The sequence below is a fragment of the Heliangelus exortis genome, chromosome 4 (assembly GCF_036169615.1).
Source record: "Heliangelus exortis chromosome 4, bHelExo1.hap1, whole genome shotgun sequence".
Taxonomy (NCBI): Eukaryota; Metazoa; Chordata; class Aves; order Apodiformes; family Trochilidae; genus Heliangelus; species Heliangelus exortis.
The window spans coordinates 38,622,132-38,639,720 of NC_092425.1; the positions used below are offsets into that span (position 1 = coordinate 38,622,132).

Sequence of the window (17,589 nt, forward strand, 5' to 3'; positions counted from 1 at the left end):
AGAAAACTTCTTCCCACTCTATCATACATCATCTTGATCTTCCACTCATGCTGGCAGAGAGAGAATACAAATAATTTTCAGAGCTCCAGAAGGATAAAATCCAGCAGAGATTATTAAGATCTGTCTGGGATGGAAAATTCTATTGTTCAGCATCTAGTTAATAAATATTTACTTTGCTTCTCATTCTGTGTGTACATGAGACCCCATTATGTTTATTTGAGCAGACAATATTATGGCTGAAAGACACATTTTCACAGGAGGATATGTTAAAAGATTATGTGTCACACCTTGGATGAAACTTCAGATTTTTAAGGAGTGAAACATCTCTTTTTTTTTTTTCTTTTTTTCTTTTTTTTTTCTTTTTCAAAAGACAAAATGTACAGAAAAACTTTGAACAGAAAGCAAGTCACATCTTGATTTTTGGACTCAGATTCTTTACAATTCCAGAATGAAGATAAATGGCCCAAGGTTCTCCTTTCAGATGAGGGTGCACATTGGCAGGAAAACTGAATATTCAACAAATTTCTTTACACACTGGGGATGAGACGTGCCTCTTTCAAGGGATGAATGTTCTGTGTAACATACTTTGGTGCACAAAACAGCTCTGAAGTATCTGTAGCCTTGAAAGTCAGCTCACCCATTCAGTCAGTTGTTTCTTTGTGTTGGTGAAGTTGTTTTAAGTCAGCAACACAAAGAAGAGAAATGACTATTTTAACCACTTAAATACAGAAACAAAAGAAAACAAAATTAAGAAAATGTCACAGAATGTGGTAAAGATGCTGCTCTATCCCAGAGACATTCATCTCAGAAGAAGGCTGCATACAAATATTGGAGGAATGTAAAGGCCACAACAATCCCATTAAAATCAGTACTGCTGAGCAACTTAAAAACAGGGGTGGCTGCCAAATTTACCTTGATAAATGAGATAGATGTGCTCCCTGGCTAGGAAAAACTGAATGGGGACATATGTACATATGTGAGTAAACTGAAAAGGCCTAATCTTCAAGATATTACACCAACAAATCTTTTAGAGTTACAAAGGATAGACAGCAATAGGTGAAAATTTTGTCTTAATAACTGCAGCTGTAAATCCATGGATGCAAAATTGTTAGCAGCTACTCAGACTTCTATTGATAGGGATGTAAAAATAGCCCATTTCAGCTGTTGTGTACTGCTAGCTGTTTCCGATGGGCAAAATGCTGAATCTGCTCTGTGGTGGGTTTTTTTTTTTATTTTATTTGTGATCCAGAATTATATAGTGCAGTCATACTGACACTTAATAATGATCTTATTATTGTCCTGAAATACTTGCTCACCAGCTGCAAAGCAACAATGTTTTATTCACCCTTGCAGGCTGTGTGGCTTCCCATAGGAGAAATGTTGGGGGTTTTTTTATGTTTGACAAAGAGGCCACTTGGTAACTCAGGTGAGATGATGTGCTTAGCAAGAGTTGAGACCCACCAAAAAGAAGGGCAAGCTACAACAGGAGACAACCTCCCATTTAATCATGGCTAGCAAAGCTGCAGGAGTTCTCAGCAACTAACAAAAGTTGATGCTCCTTTTGGGGCTGGATAGGGTTTTTTTTCTTTTTTTCTAAGAATAATGTTTAGCCAATTTTTTGCACAGACACTTCATTCCTGGTGGTATAAAACAAGGTGCTGAAACACTCTACAGAATTTTTTTCTTTTTTTTTTTTGCAGGAAGGGACCCAAACAAACCAACTGACTCCCATACCAGCCAGAGAAAGTCTGGTTAGATTGAAGTCTCGATCCTGGAAAACTTGCTCAGAGGTCAGAAATCTTGGAGTGGACAAAGAAAAAGGCTGATGTTTCAAGGGTAGAAAATTGGCAGATGGAAGCCAACAGCACTGCTAGCTGAATCCTTGCCATTTGTGCCTGCAGAGCTCTGTATGAGAAGAGGTGGTTTCTTTGTCTACCACTGCTTTTTGGTGCTTGTTTTAGGGCTTACTGTAGGAAAGTAAGCAAGTGGGATGAGAAAATGCTGGCTCTGGTGCAGATGAAGTGTTTGTAAAAAGACCAAATTTACTGCCAATGTAATTCAACATCACTGCAAGCCCTGGAGCTAACCCTGAGGTGAATCTGACACCCTTTGCTTTTCAGCTGGTTTGGTACATACCCATAACACAGAGAAGCTTCCCAATAGTGGATGTTATGTTTTTAATCCACTGAGCATGTATTGCATTCACTTTTGTGCAGAACTATTAATTTGGGCTGAGGGAAGGGAAAGCATTCATTTATTTTATTTATTTTTTTTTTAATTAATTTACACACATACATGTCCAGATTTTCTTTTCTGTAAATATTCAGTCTGTGTGTCTTAGGGTAGATTCACCCTGAGAAGGAGTATTGAGGAACCCTTTGCTCACCCTGTGACAGATGAGTGCTTGTCCTGTACTTGTCACTTGCACCTTGAATTCTGTGTTCAGTTTTGAGCTCCTTATTACAGGAAGGACACTGAGCAAGTCCAGCTAAGGACAGAAAAGCTTGTGAAGGGTCTGGAGCACAGTTCTTACGAGGAGCAGCTGAGGGAATTTGGATTATTTAGTCTAGAGAAGAGGAGGCTGTGAGGTGAGCTCACAGCTCTTTACAACTACCCGAAAGGAGGTTGTAGTGAGGTGGGGGTTATTTTCTTCTCCCACATAACTGGTGATAGGACAAGAGGAAATGGGCTCATGTTGAACCAGGGGAGGTTCAGATTGGAGGTTAGAAAAGATTTCTTTACAGAAAGAGTGGTCAGGCATTGCAACAGGATGGCCAGGGAAGTGGTGGAGTCACCCTTCCTGGAGGTGTTAGAAAAATAGAGTGTGACATAGCACTTGAGGACATGATTTAGTTGACTGGTGGTTGGGTGGTTGGACTTGATGATCCTTGAGGTCCTCTCCAGCATTAAGGACTCTAATTCTGTGCTGTACTTTGCAGATTCTATTCTATGCTGATTCTATGCCTGCACTTTTGCAGGTTTTATCTGCTCACACTCAGCATTGCCCTGATGCAGCTATATAGGAACAGGCTCATACCAGGTAAAAACCTACCTACCTGTTATTGTAGGATCCACATCTCTGCCAGGCAAAGTCACGAGCAGTAGAAATGCTTTTTGCAGGTAGAAACGTTCATTAAATGTCTGGTTTAATCACACTCATCTGCTCATGGAGTGGAGGAGGCTTGGGGTGTGTGTGGCATTGCTTTCCATCTCTGTCATTTCAGTCTCTTGGTTTGTGTTTGCTCCTTTTGGGCTACCATCCCTTAACAACCCCTTTTCTCTGCTTGTTAGGCTGTTCAGTAACAGCCCTTCAATGAACTTCTTCAGCATCAGATTGCAGGGAGGATACAAATATCCTTCTAGGATACAAGTTTCTGTCATTCATTTGACTTTTTCCTTGCCTGCAGCAAAAGGCTCTTGTACGCTGCAGAGCTAAATGTGTCTCTCTGTCAGGTTTTCTTGGGAGATCGTGAAGGGAGTTTCTTCCAAAGTTTCTGCTGTGAAGTGCTTTTCTTGTTCCATCCAAATGTCACGCAACCTTCCTCTTCTTTCTATGTCTTCCATCTTACAGTTTTTAACTTATGCTTATTGCTTTCTTGGCTGATTTCACGTTCAGGCCCAGCCGGTCCCAGCCAGGCCTGTGCTGCCTCACCCCCTACCCACTGTGGGACAGGGAGGAGAAAACCCACCCAAAGGCTCCTTAATCCTGACAAGGAGAGGGAGGTTTGCATTCCCCAGTTACAGAAACAGGCGAAACACAGACCTGGGTTCAATTTGGGAAGGAAAAAACTAATTTAATCTATGAGAAAGAGAAAACACGACAGAATTCAACACCTCCCCCCTCCCCGGTCGCAGATCGCTTCACTGCCGCCTCCCCTCAGGGCACAGGGGATGGGCAGGGGGGGTTCAGGGTCAGTTCCCCACATGGTGTTTCTGCCTCTCCTTCCTCCTCAGGGGAGGACTCTTCACATCTTTCCCTGCTCCAAGGTGGGGTCCCTCGAGTCCTTCAGGAAACCCTTGGCCGTGAGTCCCTCCCCTGGGGTGCAGTCCCTCAGGAACTGCTCCTGCCTGGGTGCCCACAGAGTCCCAGAGCAGTCACCTCCTCTGCCATGGGGTCCTCCATGACTGCAGATCCACATCTGGGCCTCTCCGTGTCCCCTCAGGGGCTGCAGATCCTCATCTGCCCACCCGTGACCCTTCAGGGGCTGCAACTCCACATTTACCCCACGGTTCTCCTTCAGGGACTGCTCCACCTTCTCCTCCATGGGCTGCAGGGACACAGCCGCCATCTCACCATGGGCTGTGGGGACATTTCTGCTGGGGCACCTTTCCCCCTCCTTCCTCACCCACCTTGGTGTCTTTGCTCGGGCATTGCTCTCACCTCCTCTCTCTGCCCTTCAGGTCTTTTTAATTTTTGCAGTTTTGTTTTCCCTTTCTTGAGTGTGTTACTCGCAGAAGTGCATCCAGTTTCCTGTATCTCCTCATCCTGGGCCATAGGCATGGATGGAGTGGGAACCAGGGGAGCTTCCAAAAGCTTCTCAACCCTGTGCCCCCCTCTTCTCCCCCCAACCCCAGCCCCTGCTTCTAAGACACAACTGCACAGAATATGACTAGAAAATCACAGATTATGACTAGGAAAAAAAAATTTTTTTGAGCTTTTTTTTTTCCACACAATTTCCAGTGGCTGACAATGGTCATGGTGGGTTCAGCTTCATTTGCAAATGGCCCTTAAAGTGGCTGCAGAGGTGGAGGGTACAAAGAAAGCTCCTGATAGTCTTAAGATGACATTTCAGACAGCCAAGGAGTCAGTAAATAGAACATAGGGTTTGAGCTCTTCCCACCCCACATGAACCTCCTTTTGTCAATAAAAAGGACCACATGCTTCAAGCACACCAAGACCCACACTTGCCTGGCATCACTGAGCAACATAAAGTTGTGGTAAATTTACACAGAGTTTGTAACTCATTCTTTCACAGTTATCTCATGGCTCTGTGTCGTGTGGTAAACCATGAGAATAACTGGAAAACCACAGATATAAGGTATCAGAACAGTTTCAGAGCAGGATAATTTAGTAATCATTCAAAATACTCATTTTAATTTTCTCATTGATGTCATAAAAAACCTAATTCTGGATAGTTTAAGGGTATTAGATTATCAAAGACCTGTAACGCAGAAAGGAAACTGGATGAAATTTAGATGTTTATAATGTAGTGGCTGATCATTAACAAAACAGAATTACCTTCTGTTGGAGATATTGGTAGTATTTTTATTAGTGAAAGGCATAAGAAAGCTTTGCCGAGAGTAAGATTTAATGTTGGGCGAACAGAGGGAGAATGTATTTACAAGAATGCTTATGAATTCCTAATTGTGTTTTAAATAACTACTTTACACTCTTTCTTCTTTTTTTCCAGTCAGCTGAGCAAAGATTTCCTTACAGAAATACAGACAGGAACTTGCTGCTTGTTGTTTAATTATGAAACAAATGGGGAAAAAAAGAAATTAGAGAGAAAATAACATAATTATTGGAAGTGGGGTGGAGAAGGAAAGTTGAGGTCAGCCAAATGACAAAGAGAAAGTCTATCTAGGTTGACCTGTCTCCAAACAAGCCAATTCCAGTCCTGGGATCAGGACAGCCAGGTCAGCACGGAGCTGTGCCAACCAAACTGAGCTAACTCATTTATCCATCCCAGGAGCTTGGATGAGCAGGCAGCGTGGCAGGGAGCCATACAGACACTCTGTCCTTTTTCCTGGGCTATCTTGGCCACCTCTCCCCTGCCATGGCACTGCCTAAGGTAAGAAGTGTCCTTAGGTAACCAACCAGCATGCTCAGTGAACAAATCCCAAAGAGCAAAGGCTCAGGCAAAAGGCTGTGGTCATTTCTGTGGGCACTGATACATGTGGAGATGAACTGCTAAATAATGGGAAAATCTGGGACCTCATTAAAGGTGGGACATTAGCAGAGGAAAAAGCTACTTTCAGCCCCCTGTCCCTGATTTGTTTGCTGCTGGTGTGCCAGCTACCAGAAGCATAGCTGCATTTTTTTTGTACCTAGTTTAATATTCAGAGGAGTTTTATCTTTATTTATTTGTCTTGTAACTCTTACCTGTATGGTTCTGCATCCAATCCATTTTGCCCTGGCTGTTGAGAAGTGTTAAAACACACAACAGTTCCTCTTGATATATTTCAAACACACTGTTGTGCTCACCCATACAGAAAGCACTTCAGTGGATGCACTCAGCTGGTCTATTCATCTTAATGCAAAGGTCTCTTTGGAGTTTCACACTCTTCAGTCATTACTTATGTGCTGCAGCACGCAGTGAATTACAGAGTAGTGCCTGAAGACCTTTCAGTCCTGGAAAAAAAAAAAAAAAAAAGGCTTTATTTTTAGATTAAGAACATTAATGCCCATTGAAATGGAGAAAAGACAATATCATGGGATGTAGGCATACATATGGATGTATAAAGTGGAGATAGAGAGACCTGAGCACGTGTTGCCATCCTAAAGGCCAGGTTTTTCCATGGCTGGAACACCAATGTTTAGTCAGAAAAGGACTTATGGTCATGTAGTTAATTCAAATAGAATTTCGAATTTGCCTGTTACATCAAACTGCTTCATTTCCACCTTTGGAAAGAATGAGAAAATTAAGTAAACATAACATTCCAAATATATTGTTTGGAAGCTTATTTTATATATTAATCATACATTCATATTCTTTCAAACATCCTCTTTTGCAAAGCCTAACTAGAAGCAGTTCATTTTCAAAAACTAATTTCTAAATCCTGAAGTAATTTTTTTTTTCTGTCCTAGTTTCTCATAAATGAACCATACGATACTGATTTTCCCTTATTTAGGGATGAAGCTTCTCTGGCCCCATTGCCAATGCAGTCAGAACACCTGGGTGTTATTTTTTCTGCTGGCATTTTCTCTGTTCAGTGGAGGGTGATGGTGTGATTTTATTGCCTTGCAAAGTTCTCTGAGATCTGAGGATGACTGGAGCCTTGTGTAAGTGTCAAGTGCAACCACATTTCTAATACCTAATTAGGCCAAATTCTACTCCTGTATATACAAATATGACTCTTGTTAAATTCAACAGAATGTCATGGGATGTAGGGAAGAACAATTATTCAATCAGAAAACTGATACACAGTTTTCAAGCTGCATAGGAAAGACTTTTAAATCTTAGTAATGCTTAATCTGAAGCATCCTGATGGACTTCATTTTGCATTTCAATTCTGTCCTGTACTTTTGTGTAAAAACCACTCTAAAAACCCTCAGACCTACCCACATGGGTACATTTTTATGTGATCTGTTGTAGGTGTAATCTTTCCAGGTCCCTTCCAACCCCCTAACTTCCTCTGATTCTATGATTATGCCTCTATTTTTATGCCCAGTGAGGGTACAGGTTCCTGCCCTGCAGCTGCAGAGCCTCTCTGCATCTACTCAGCACCCAGTTCCCAAAAGTGGAGAAAAGTCAGGATCCTGTGCTGGGAATAGAGGAACTGACAGAGTTATTGGGAAGGAGATAAAGTCTTTGTTGGCCCCTGAGGAAACTCATATCTGAAATGACCAGCTTGGTGTTTGCAGGATGGAGGCCAAAACTACATAGAATTTATTGAAAATCAATGTATTCTTGCAACAGCCATATCTTTCTAGTCCTTGTAGAAAAATCAAGGTTCTATGACCCTGGTTTACAACTGCAAGGTAACACAAAGTTTAAATTGGAGCAGATTTTTTCCAGTCTGGATCGATTTATCTACAATAAAAGAATCTTATTAACTTGTCTGTGTATAATATGTAGAAGTTGTTACTGATATTATTGAATTTAGGTTTTCTGAGCAGTTCTAGCCATTCCTCTGCTTCAGCTTCTTTCCTCAGAGCAGATAAATGTTTGCAACAAGTAGAGCTGTTTGAGTTAGCAGGGGAGAAAAAAAAAAGTAAGAAAAACTGGCAAGCAAGTTCTCTGTTTCTTTGAATACTCTCCAACACCATGAATCCTGTGAGAGCTTAATTAAAATGAAAAGGGAATTTTCAAAGGGGAAAAAACAAAATAAGCTTTTTTAATGGTCTGGTTCTTTTTTTTTTTTTTTGAGCTCAGAAAATCTCTTTCTCTTTTTCAGCTGGTTCCCCCAAAACATAAATATTGGCAGCTTTAAGGTTTGTTTTTCATCCTCTTGAGCAAGAGGCAATGAGTTCAAAAGCTTTTTCCAGTCAAGCTTAGAGGGTTTGCTCACCAGAGCTTGTATTTCTGACACAACCAGTGAGTCTAGAACAGTAAACAATACTGTGAAATTGCAGTTGCCATTTCAAGGGAATGCTGATTAAATAGTAATGTATTGGCTCTGCTGATAATTAGAGGAACCTGTTTTTTCAGCCACAGCAGTGCATGAGGGTCAAGGTCAGCCATTCCCTACAGAACACCTTGGGCTCCTGTGATTAAGGATAATTCCTTATCCAAGGATAATTCCTGCAGCCAATCTCACTGGAACATCAAACTTCTCATCCTCCTCCCTTTCACCAGCTGAGTGAAAGTGTTGCTTTAACATCAGATCAAGCCTTGAATGTCTCAGTCCATATCAACACTCCCCTTCTCCAGCCATCTCATAATCTGCTCCTAGTGGTCATTTCAAAGCTTTGGGTACAGAAATTGATGGAATTTGGAATGCTTTATTGGATACCCACTGTTGGTGAAAAAGCACGTGCCCCTTCAGCCCAAAATAAGAGCCAATATTTAAGTGTCAAATTTGTTCAAACAATCTAAATGACAGAAAGGCTCATGGATATCAATTTGCTTCATCCATCTCCGGGGTAGACTGACACTGAAATATGGAAACTTACACATCAGCTGTTGATGAAAAAACACCATGGCAGGATGATTTCTGACTTCACAGGTGTAAATCAAGAAATCATTGCAGTTCCTGTTGCAGGTTTCCAACAGTTCTGAACATACCTGGGACTTTTCTGCTCAGTCATGAACTCTTCTGAGCACAGTCCCTAGCAGCCAGGTGTTGGGGGACAGTGTGACAGGACCAGCTCACAAGAGTGTGTGTTCAGTCTCCCATTCTAAACAATGCACTGCAAGGGCTGGTGTGAAAATCTTGTAGCATCTGCTTTACTTTGGGCATGACAGAGAGTTGTGTCCCACCAAAGGGTAAGCTCAGAGCTTGGTCTTACTGCCTGTGACACTCTTCCTGAGCAGAGCAGCTCACATATGTTGTTTTCATGTCTGGCAATGGACAGAATAATTAACAGTGATAAAGTTGCTTTCAAATATGAGACTCAGGACCTGGTGCCATGGACTTGTCCCTCCCAACAGCACCTCTGTGTTTGCTCAGAACTTCCCTTCGAGTGCTTTTAAGGCAATGTACTTTCCTGTGCACTGCTTGCCAGTCCTATATGTGGTGAGCATCTTTCTGCTAGAGGCAGAAAGTGCTGTGCATGTGTTTTTTTCTTCCAGAGGTCATTTATGGGACAAAACTCAGTCTTTCTAGATGACTGGCTTAGGGTTTTAAAAACAGGGTTTGCGCTAGACTTATTTTAAATATTGATGGTAAGATTTAGTCAAGGTTGTCTGAGGATAACAGTGGCTTATGCAACTGGTCAGCACACAGCCATGTGCTGATTGATTCCTCTATTTCATAGGGAATCTTTTTGTAACTGGTCCAAAGTCCATCCTTTTCTTTCCCCATTTATTTGTAATTTAACCTGAGCACTTAATGAATTACGAAAATGGACAGAAATTAGCTCATCATCCCATAAAGGAAGTACATGTCTAATTAAAAACTATGAATATGGGTCACACTTTGCAAAATGCAGCATAAGTCAAGCATCATTCTTCTTGATTTGTTCCAGGTCACTGTTTTGCTCTGTCTGGCTGCAAAATGCTAATGGATCGTCATGATAAAAATTCACTTTTGCACCCATCTGTTACACTGCACTTTTAATGTCTGTTTTCCTTAATGTCTCTGCATTCTACCCCACTCCTAGCTTCAAACACACCACACTTTATTAGAATAAAATTCTATCCTTTTTGGTCCTGTAAATGAGAGGAGAAACTGTTGACAGTTTTCTTTGCAGCAGTTTTAAGTTTTAGCATATGTTAGCATAATAAATCCATTCAAAACGATTTTCAAGTGCACATCCCTTTCAGAGTAAGCTTTCTAGACACTACAGTGGGTCCCTCTAACCTGAGTTATTGTCTATATTGTAATTAACAGAGAGCTTCTGTAGCAAAAGTGTTTAAAAAGGGCACAGTCAGTAGGGAAGATTTTTTTTGTGCTTCAAGTAATACTGAAGATGGGCACATGAAAAGGGAGTTGGAAATATTTTCCTGGTAAAACAGGACCTAAACAGACACCTTCTAGTATAAGCATCATTTGATAACCAATGAAAGACAAGAGATTTTTTTTTTTTTTTTAGTATTGTAATGTCATTGTGTTGTTTAACAGAAGATATTGAAGGGGAAAGAAAGATGTGCAATAATGAACACTGAAAAGAAAATGCCAATAGAATACAGCTCCAGAGCAGACGGTCTAACGCAGCAATTATCAACCATTTTTCTGATTCTGGCTCTCTTCAGATCAATCTTTTCCAAGCAGCCTCAGATATAAGCATCAATAGTGGATGAAAATTCATTACTATTAGGATTGAAACACTGCTAGGGGTTATGCTCCCTGGTTCAGCTGATGAATTAGTGGCAGTTGTGTGCACCATGGCAGCACCTCAAGGCCTGATGTGGATCACTGTGCTGCCTGAAATGAAGGGGGGAAATGGCTCCAGAAGCTTTCAGTCCAGGTGTTGGATGGAGGAAGCTGATTGAGAGGTACCAGCAAGATGACACTGACAAATGTGATAAGCACAGCAGGTATAACTACCCACCACTCACACAGTGCCAAGTGTTTTATAGTTTTTCTGGGATTAATATTTACATGCCCTTCTGTGTTGTCTCTTCTGAGCGAGTTACATCATTTTTTAAATCTGCATGCTCTGTGGATCTTTCCCCTAGCACAGTTCCTGACACCTTAGTAGTTAGCAATTATACATCCAAGATACTCTTTGAAATGCCCTGGAGCAGAGGAGGGGGATGTAGTAGCCCCCCAAACAGACCCTGCTCACAATGAGTAAGTTTGTGGTAGGGCTGTTCATCCCTGTAACTCATGGAATTTCTCTCCTCTCTATCTCAGCCTGATGGCCTTGATGCTGAACTGTATTTATTCCTGGGAGTGGTAGCAGACTATCAATTCAACCACCTCCTAGAAATAGTTTCTAATTGGGAAATTTAATAGAATGGAGGCTCAAGAAAACACTGTTGGAAAATCACCCTGACATATAGAATTTGCAGCTAAATGCCCCAAGCTTCTTTTGGAAATTTTTCTGTTAAGGTGGGAACAAAAAGAAAAAAAAAAACCCAAAATTAATTTGGTCAGGCAGGCAGTGAGAGCAGCAACAGGGCTCATGGTGAAAGCATTCCCCCAGGTTAAAGAAAACTATACTGCTGGGCTCTACTTCAAAGGACAATTTCCTCAATTTATATTGCATACATCTGGGAACAGAGATCCCTTCCTTCAAGGTCAATATCCCAGCCAGAAAGTGGTAGACTTGTATTCAAGTCCATGACTTTTTCCTATCATCTCTCTCAATGGATATATAATTAATTACACTTGTGAAACCTGGGCCAGTTTCAAGGCAAAAGGCCTGAGAATGGCTCCATCCACAGATTTCCTGAAGTTGTGAGGTCTGGGAACTCCCCTGGTAGATGGGAGCTGTGGTTCCCCTTTTTTGGGGCGGGAAGATGTGTTTCCTCCATTTTCCATGAATAATTTAATTGGATAACTTTTAATTTCAGGGGGTAAGAAGGGACTACTTTCCCTGTCTTAGGAAGCTCAGGCTGACCAGGTGGCAGTCCCTAAAATAAAAAAAAACAAACTTAGGCATCCAACTGGAGAAGCAGGCTCAGGAGGATGGGAATTCTGAGCAGTGGGAAGCAGCTCTGCTCAATCCAGGCTAAGGGACCTCCATTTAGGGCAGATATTTTATCTCCTGCACAATATGTGACCTTTTGGCAATCTGACTGGTAGCAGCTTAGCTTTTTGATGCATGCTTAACCAATCCATCATTTCTGGAGCCTGGAGCTGTCGTTTGAGAGCTGTGAATCCCATTAAGCTTCTGCACACCTAAAGGTTAGGAATCACGAGGCTGTGATTCATCCTGTTCCTTCTGGAGCTACATTACTGATGTAAGAAGCAATGGCTGGAAAGGGGGAAAAAGCAGTGATTGGAAAGGGTTGCTTCTTGAAACTTCCAGCAGATAGAACCTAAAAAAAAAACAAAGAGTCATCACCCAGACAGAGAGATGCCAGGGGAAGCACTGAGGCAGATGGGTGATGAGGCAGATTTAGCATATTCACCTGGTCTTTTTGGAAGTACTCTGGCACCCAGGGGACTGCTTTAGCTGAATGAAACACAGGGCCAGGAGGATCTCTGTCCATCTGGCCTGACCAAGCAGGACCCTTTGGCAGCAATAAAAAAAGATCAGACTAAATATAAATAAGAAGAAAACCTGAGGAAGGTAGTGCCCTAGCAGGATGGGTAACAATCTTTGATATCAGGCACTGTGTTTATGCATTTCATTAAAAAGAAGAAAGAAAAAGCAAAATAAAATTAAAAAAAAAAAAGCCAAAAAAACCCACCAAACCGTAAAAAAGTTCACAAAAAAAACCAAAAAACCAAACTAAACCAAAACAAAACAAAAAACAAAAACAAAACAAAACAAAAAACAAACAAAAAAAACCAAACAAAAAAACCCAAACCCAACACACAAATAGCTTTGGGTGCAGAAGCTGGATTCAAACACTGACTTTCCCCCCTCCCATGGCAATGGAGTGAAGGATAGAAAACACTTTAAACACTTTGAAGTTTGATGTGGAAGAGGGTGCAAGTGAGGTATACATTTTATTCTGCTGGTTTTTATAGTCTTTTGAGCTCCCCATGAATAAAAAGATTCTTGTCATGACACAGGGCAGTGAATCAGTGCTGTCAGGATAAGTTCCCTCTTTTACTTGTTCTGCAGGCCAAAAGTTGTGTCACATTAAAACCAATAAAACAATTATCACGTTTTTCTTTTAAAAGCACCTTTCCCAAAGTGATCTCTAGTCTGAAGAACATGATGGAGAGATTACAGTAGAGCTTTAAATCTGGCCACCTTCCTTGGATAAAAGGTAAAGTGATCTGAGATTTCAGCTTATGCAACTGGTTGTACACATGGTCCATCTGAGAGCTGAGACTGGCCTTGAACTGGAAGAGGAATAAATAAATCAGGCTCTTTTCTTCATAAAACCCAGGCTCCTTGTGACACCAGTAGATTGTCTGAGCCATAGCTTCACATTTGTAAGCCAACACTGGTGTTTTAACACGTTTCAGAATAAAAATAAAGTCATTTGTTCAAGGAAATTCCCTGTCTCCAAAGCACACATTTTTGCTTTTCTAGTCACCAACTGAAATTAAAGGTTGTTACAAAAGGCTGGCAAAGTTTCTGGTTTGTCTAAGTTGTTGTTTTGGGTTTTGTTGTTTGGGGATTTTTAACAGAAAGTTGGCCTATTGCATAAGGTTCCAATAAGATTTTAAATTGAATTAAATTTTTTCCATCTCTGTTCACGTTATAGGCTGAGAGATTTCAGCACTTAATGAAATTAAATTGAAAAAAAAATAAAATAAAATTCTAAGGTGTTTCAAACTGATGTAGAAATTGAAAACAAATTGTCAGGTTTACATTTCAAATTTCATTTCTTACAGTAACTGCAATGATGTAAACCTGCATTTTGGAAAGGTTTTTTTTTCTGTTCCTTTTAACAAATGATTGTAAAATGACTCTGTATAAATTCTGAAACATATTGAGAATGAAAGTTCAGCTTATGAATATAAAGGTATGACTCAGGCAGCCTATTAGTATCACAAGGAGCCTAAGGTTTAATGAAGAAACTGAACTAATATTTGTTCAGCACTTTCAAAAAGCAAAGAACGGGGTAAGTGAGTATTAATTGTTGGTTTTAATATTAAAAATGGGAACTAATACCTCTGTGAAATAAATGTATTTTGGAGTAATTGCATGAGAGACTCCACAGGTAAACTAGAAACCTAGTAGTGGAAGCCTCAAGTTTTATAATGTGAATAGAACAGTTGGTGGAGCTTGAGCATCCCACCATCATTTACAGCCCCCTTGGATGACCCCAAGTTGCAGACTTAGATCAGGGACCCCCAGGTGAATACCTTGAATACCTCAACATGATGTGTATCTGTTTGAGAGCAAGACAGAACTAAAGATCAAAGCATTTAAAATTTAGGGGCTATCATATTTAACATTTAAGAGCTTGATCCACACTTCAGGAAGTCCGTGAAGACTTTGTGATGCCTCTGGAGGGATATGTCAGGAATCATAGAATCATAGAATCATAGAATCATAGAATTGGCTGGGTTGGAAGGGACCTCAGAGCTCATCAAGTCCAACCCTTGATCCACTCCCGCTGCAGTTCCCAGCCCATGGCACTGAGTGCCACATCCAGGCTCTTTTGAAGTATCTCCAGGGATGGAGAATCCACCCCTTCCCTGGGCAGCCCATTCCAATGTCTGATCACCCTCTCCCTAAAGAAATTCTTTCTCATGTCCAACCTAAACCTCCCCTGGCACAACTTGAGACCTCTTGTGCCCTCTTGTCTTGCTGAGAGTTGCCTGGGAAAAGAGCCCAACCCCCCCCTGGCTCCAACCTCCTTTCAGGGAGTTGGAGAGAGTGATGAGGTCTCCCCTGAGCCTCCTCTTCTCCAGCCTCAACACCCCCAGCTCCCTCAGCCCTTCCTCACAGGACTTGTGCTGGATCCCTTCCCAGCCTCCTTGCTCTTCTCTGGACCTGCTCCAGCACCTCAATCTCCTTCCTGAGCTGAGGGGCCCAGAACTGGACACAGGACTCGAGGTGTGGCCTCCCCAGGGCTGAGCACAGGAGAAAAAATCAAGACTCTTCTGACTTCGAATCAAGCCTGAATTCCTGTCTTGTATTCCTGATGCAATAGGATTAGTGGAGCATATCCAAGTCTGGTGGTCTGGGACTGCTTTGAATCAAAATCAAACAAAGCCTTGACTCTTCCTGACTCTTCAGGAAGCTGAGAAGAGAACAGAGTCTGGGACTGGCAACTTTCTGCAAGATTATTGTGGACGTTAAACCGGGAGAAAAAAAAAAAAAAGGAGGAAACCAATCTTGTTTTGGTCACATTTGATCTTGAGTTCTTCCACAAGGATTTAGACAAGGGAACACAGTTTACAGAGCATGTTTGGATGCAGGAACAAATGACATGCCAAAGTGCTAATTAGCTTGGGGATGAGCTCTGCTGGGCCAGCAGCTCTAACTAGTGCATTATTCAACACAGGATACCTTGAAAACTAAAATAACAAGCTGCCGAGGGAGTTTTGACACCCTTTGGGTTAAACAGAAGCTTCAAAAAGATTTTCAAGATTACACTTTTCTGTTTAGGTACCTAAATTTTGCCTAAATTCCACGTTAGGCATCAAAGTCCTTTTTGGATTTGACTCCGGGTACTTTCTTGCATTTGGACTTAATGTATGGTCTTTAAGGTATAGGAGCTCATCTGTTTGAATTTTACTAGCTAAATCTCATTCAATAATTATCTGATCCCACAGTATTGATAGAAAACACATGCTTCAGGCAGTACCATAAAATTCCCAACCAATGAGCTTTACAGACACCGTGCAAAAAGCCTAAATAAATCTCGAGTATTTAGTGTGTACAGTAAGTACCTGTCTTCATTTCTCATCTGTCATAGATTTATTCATTATAAGAATGTTCTTGAAAATAATTTTGAATGATTTATGAGGTTCGTATAGATCCAGTGTAGTGTTGAGAAAATGCTGTTAATTTACTTCAGAGAGTAGATGTAGCCCCAGCCCATGCAAGCAGAAGAAATTTTCTTTTAACACACAGAAGACCACCTCAGAAAGACTTCTACCTGCTTTTAACTACTCATTAGAGAATGACTGCAAAAATCTGAGTGGCTATCACTCCCACTTTGCTTTACTGACCTGAGAAATCACTCCAGCTCTGGAAAATGTGCTTTTTGGGGTCAGTTGTTGTGCTAGCATCTCTGTGCAAAACCTTAAAGACACTCCCAAGCCACAGGAAAAAAAAAAAAAAAATTAAAAAAAAAATTTATTTTTACAGGTTAATAAATACAAACCTTTCTTAAACAACCAATACCTCCAAAAATAATCCCCAGCCAAGCACAGATGCTGGTATCTCCAATAGTGTTTGTTCTCTGAATGTTTTCTGTGGAAAATCAATTCCACCAGCAGGCTGAGCAAGAGAGGTTTATCTGCCTGCTTACTCACCCTGTCTCCAGGGCCAAGTTCAAAACAGTCCTTTGAGTGATGTGCTCAGGCTGAAATCTCCTGCCAGCCTTTGAGCACCCTACTCACCTCCTACCTGCATCTTAACAAATTTGGAAGTGGCTCCTGAGTCAGTGCAGGTAAATCTGGCTGTGGCCACATTTTCTGCACCAGAGCTCAAGGCTATAAATCAAAGTGCCAGGAACAGGGGAATTTCCTTTCTGAACTGATCCTGCAGAAGGGAAAGCAGTTGCTGCCTCCTGACAGTGTCATAATACTGGGAGCCAAATTGAAACACCAGCTCTGAAACTCCTGGAATAGTTAGGGGCTCCCAGGAGTGGGAGGAATGGATCTGGGAACCTCCCACTTTCTTCTGGGATATTGCTGTTGATTTCTCAAATGCTAAGTTGCCTAATAAAATCCAGGAGTACCTGTGCCAGGCTGTTCTGCTTAATAGATGCTGCATAACAGTCCTAATTTATTTAATTTAAATATAGAGGTTTTTTATAGAAAATATCCATTATTAGCCTTGGCCTTATCTTCCAGCCCTTTGTTTTAGCTCTAATATTTCTTCTCAAATTGAAGAGCTAATTATCTTCCCTCCATAGCCATTAGAGATTCTGTTCAGCTTGCCAGGAACCTTGTTTTTTAGAGACTAAACTAAATTAGCTGCTGGAATCCTTTGCTCTCACACTTCTAAGCCATTGCCACAGTTCTCAGGAGCCCTTCTAACTTCCTAGTGCACAAACTAACCAAAAATCCCAACAGAAACCCAATGGCAAAGTGTTCTCACCTAACCTTTGTCCTTGGTGGATAAAACACTGGTAATTTCTGGTCACATCATTCTCCAACAGAGAATCCTCTTTTCATCCAGTGATTATCAGTTTAGATTCCTACATTCTGTCTGGGAGTTTATGATCCTCATTCCTCGGATAAAGTTGAAATAACTCTGGATCACTCACTTGCAGACAGTTATCCATAACTTATCCAAACTGAACTAACACAAAACACGTTTTATTTTACTTTTCCTTGCAGGGAAGATGGATGATGACTCTGTTCTAACTTTTTTATTTGCACTCCAATATCAATAATGTTTAATTTGCCAGGAATATTGTCCTACATTCTTAGCCTTCTAGCACGTAAGTTAATGGTGTCACCAAGAGCCACCTAAGCCAAATGAAATAACACTGTATAGCCAGCAGTTTT

At 41.2% G+C, this 17,589-nt stretch overlaps 1 long non-coding RNA gene across 1 annotated transcript; it reads left to right on the forward strand.

The window, feature by feature from the left end:
- Positions 1–5,351: 5,351 nt before the first annotated feature.
- LOC139796363 (uncharacterized) lies at positions 5,352–7,930 on the forward strand. Its single transcript, XR_011725976.1, has 3 exons — positions 5,352–5,792; positions 6,853–7,003; positions 7,425–7,930. It is a non-coding gene; the product is annotated as an uncharacterized lncRNA (long non-coding RNA).
- Positions 7,931–17,589: the final 9,659 nt, after the last annotated feature.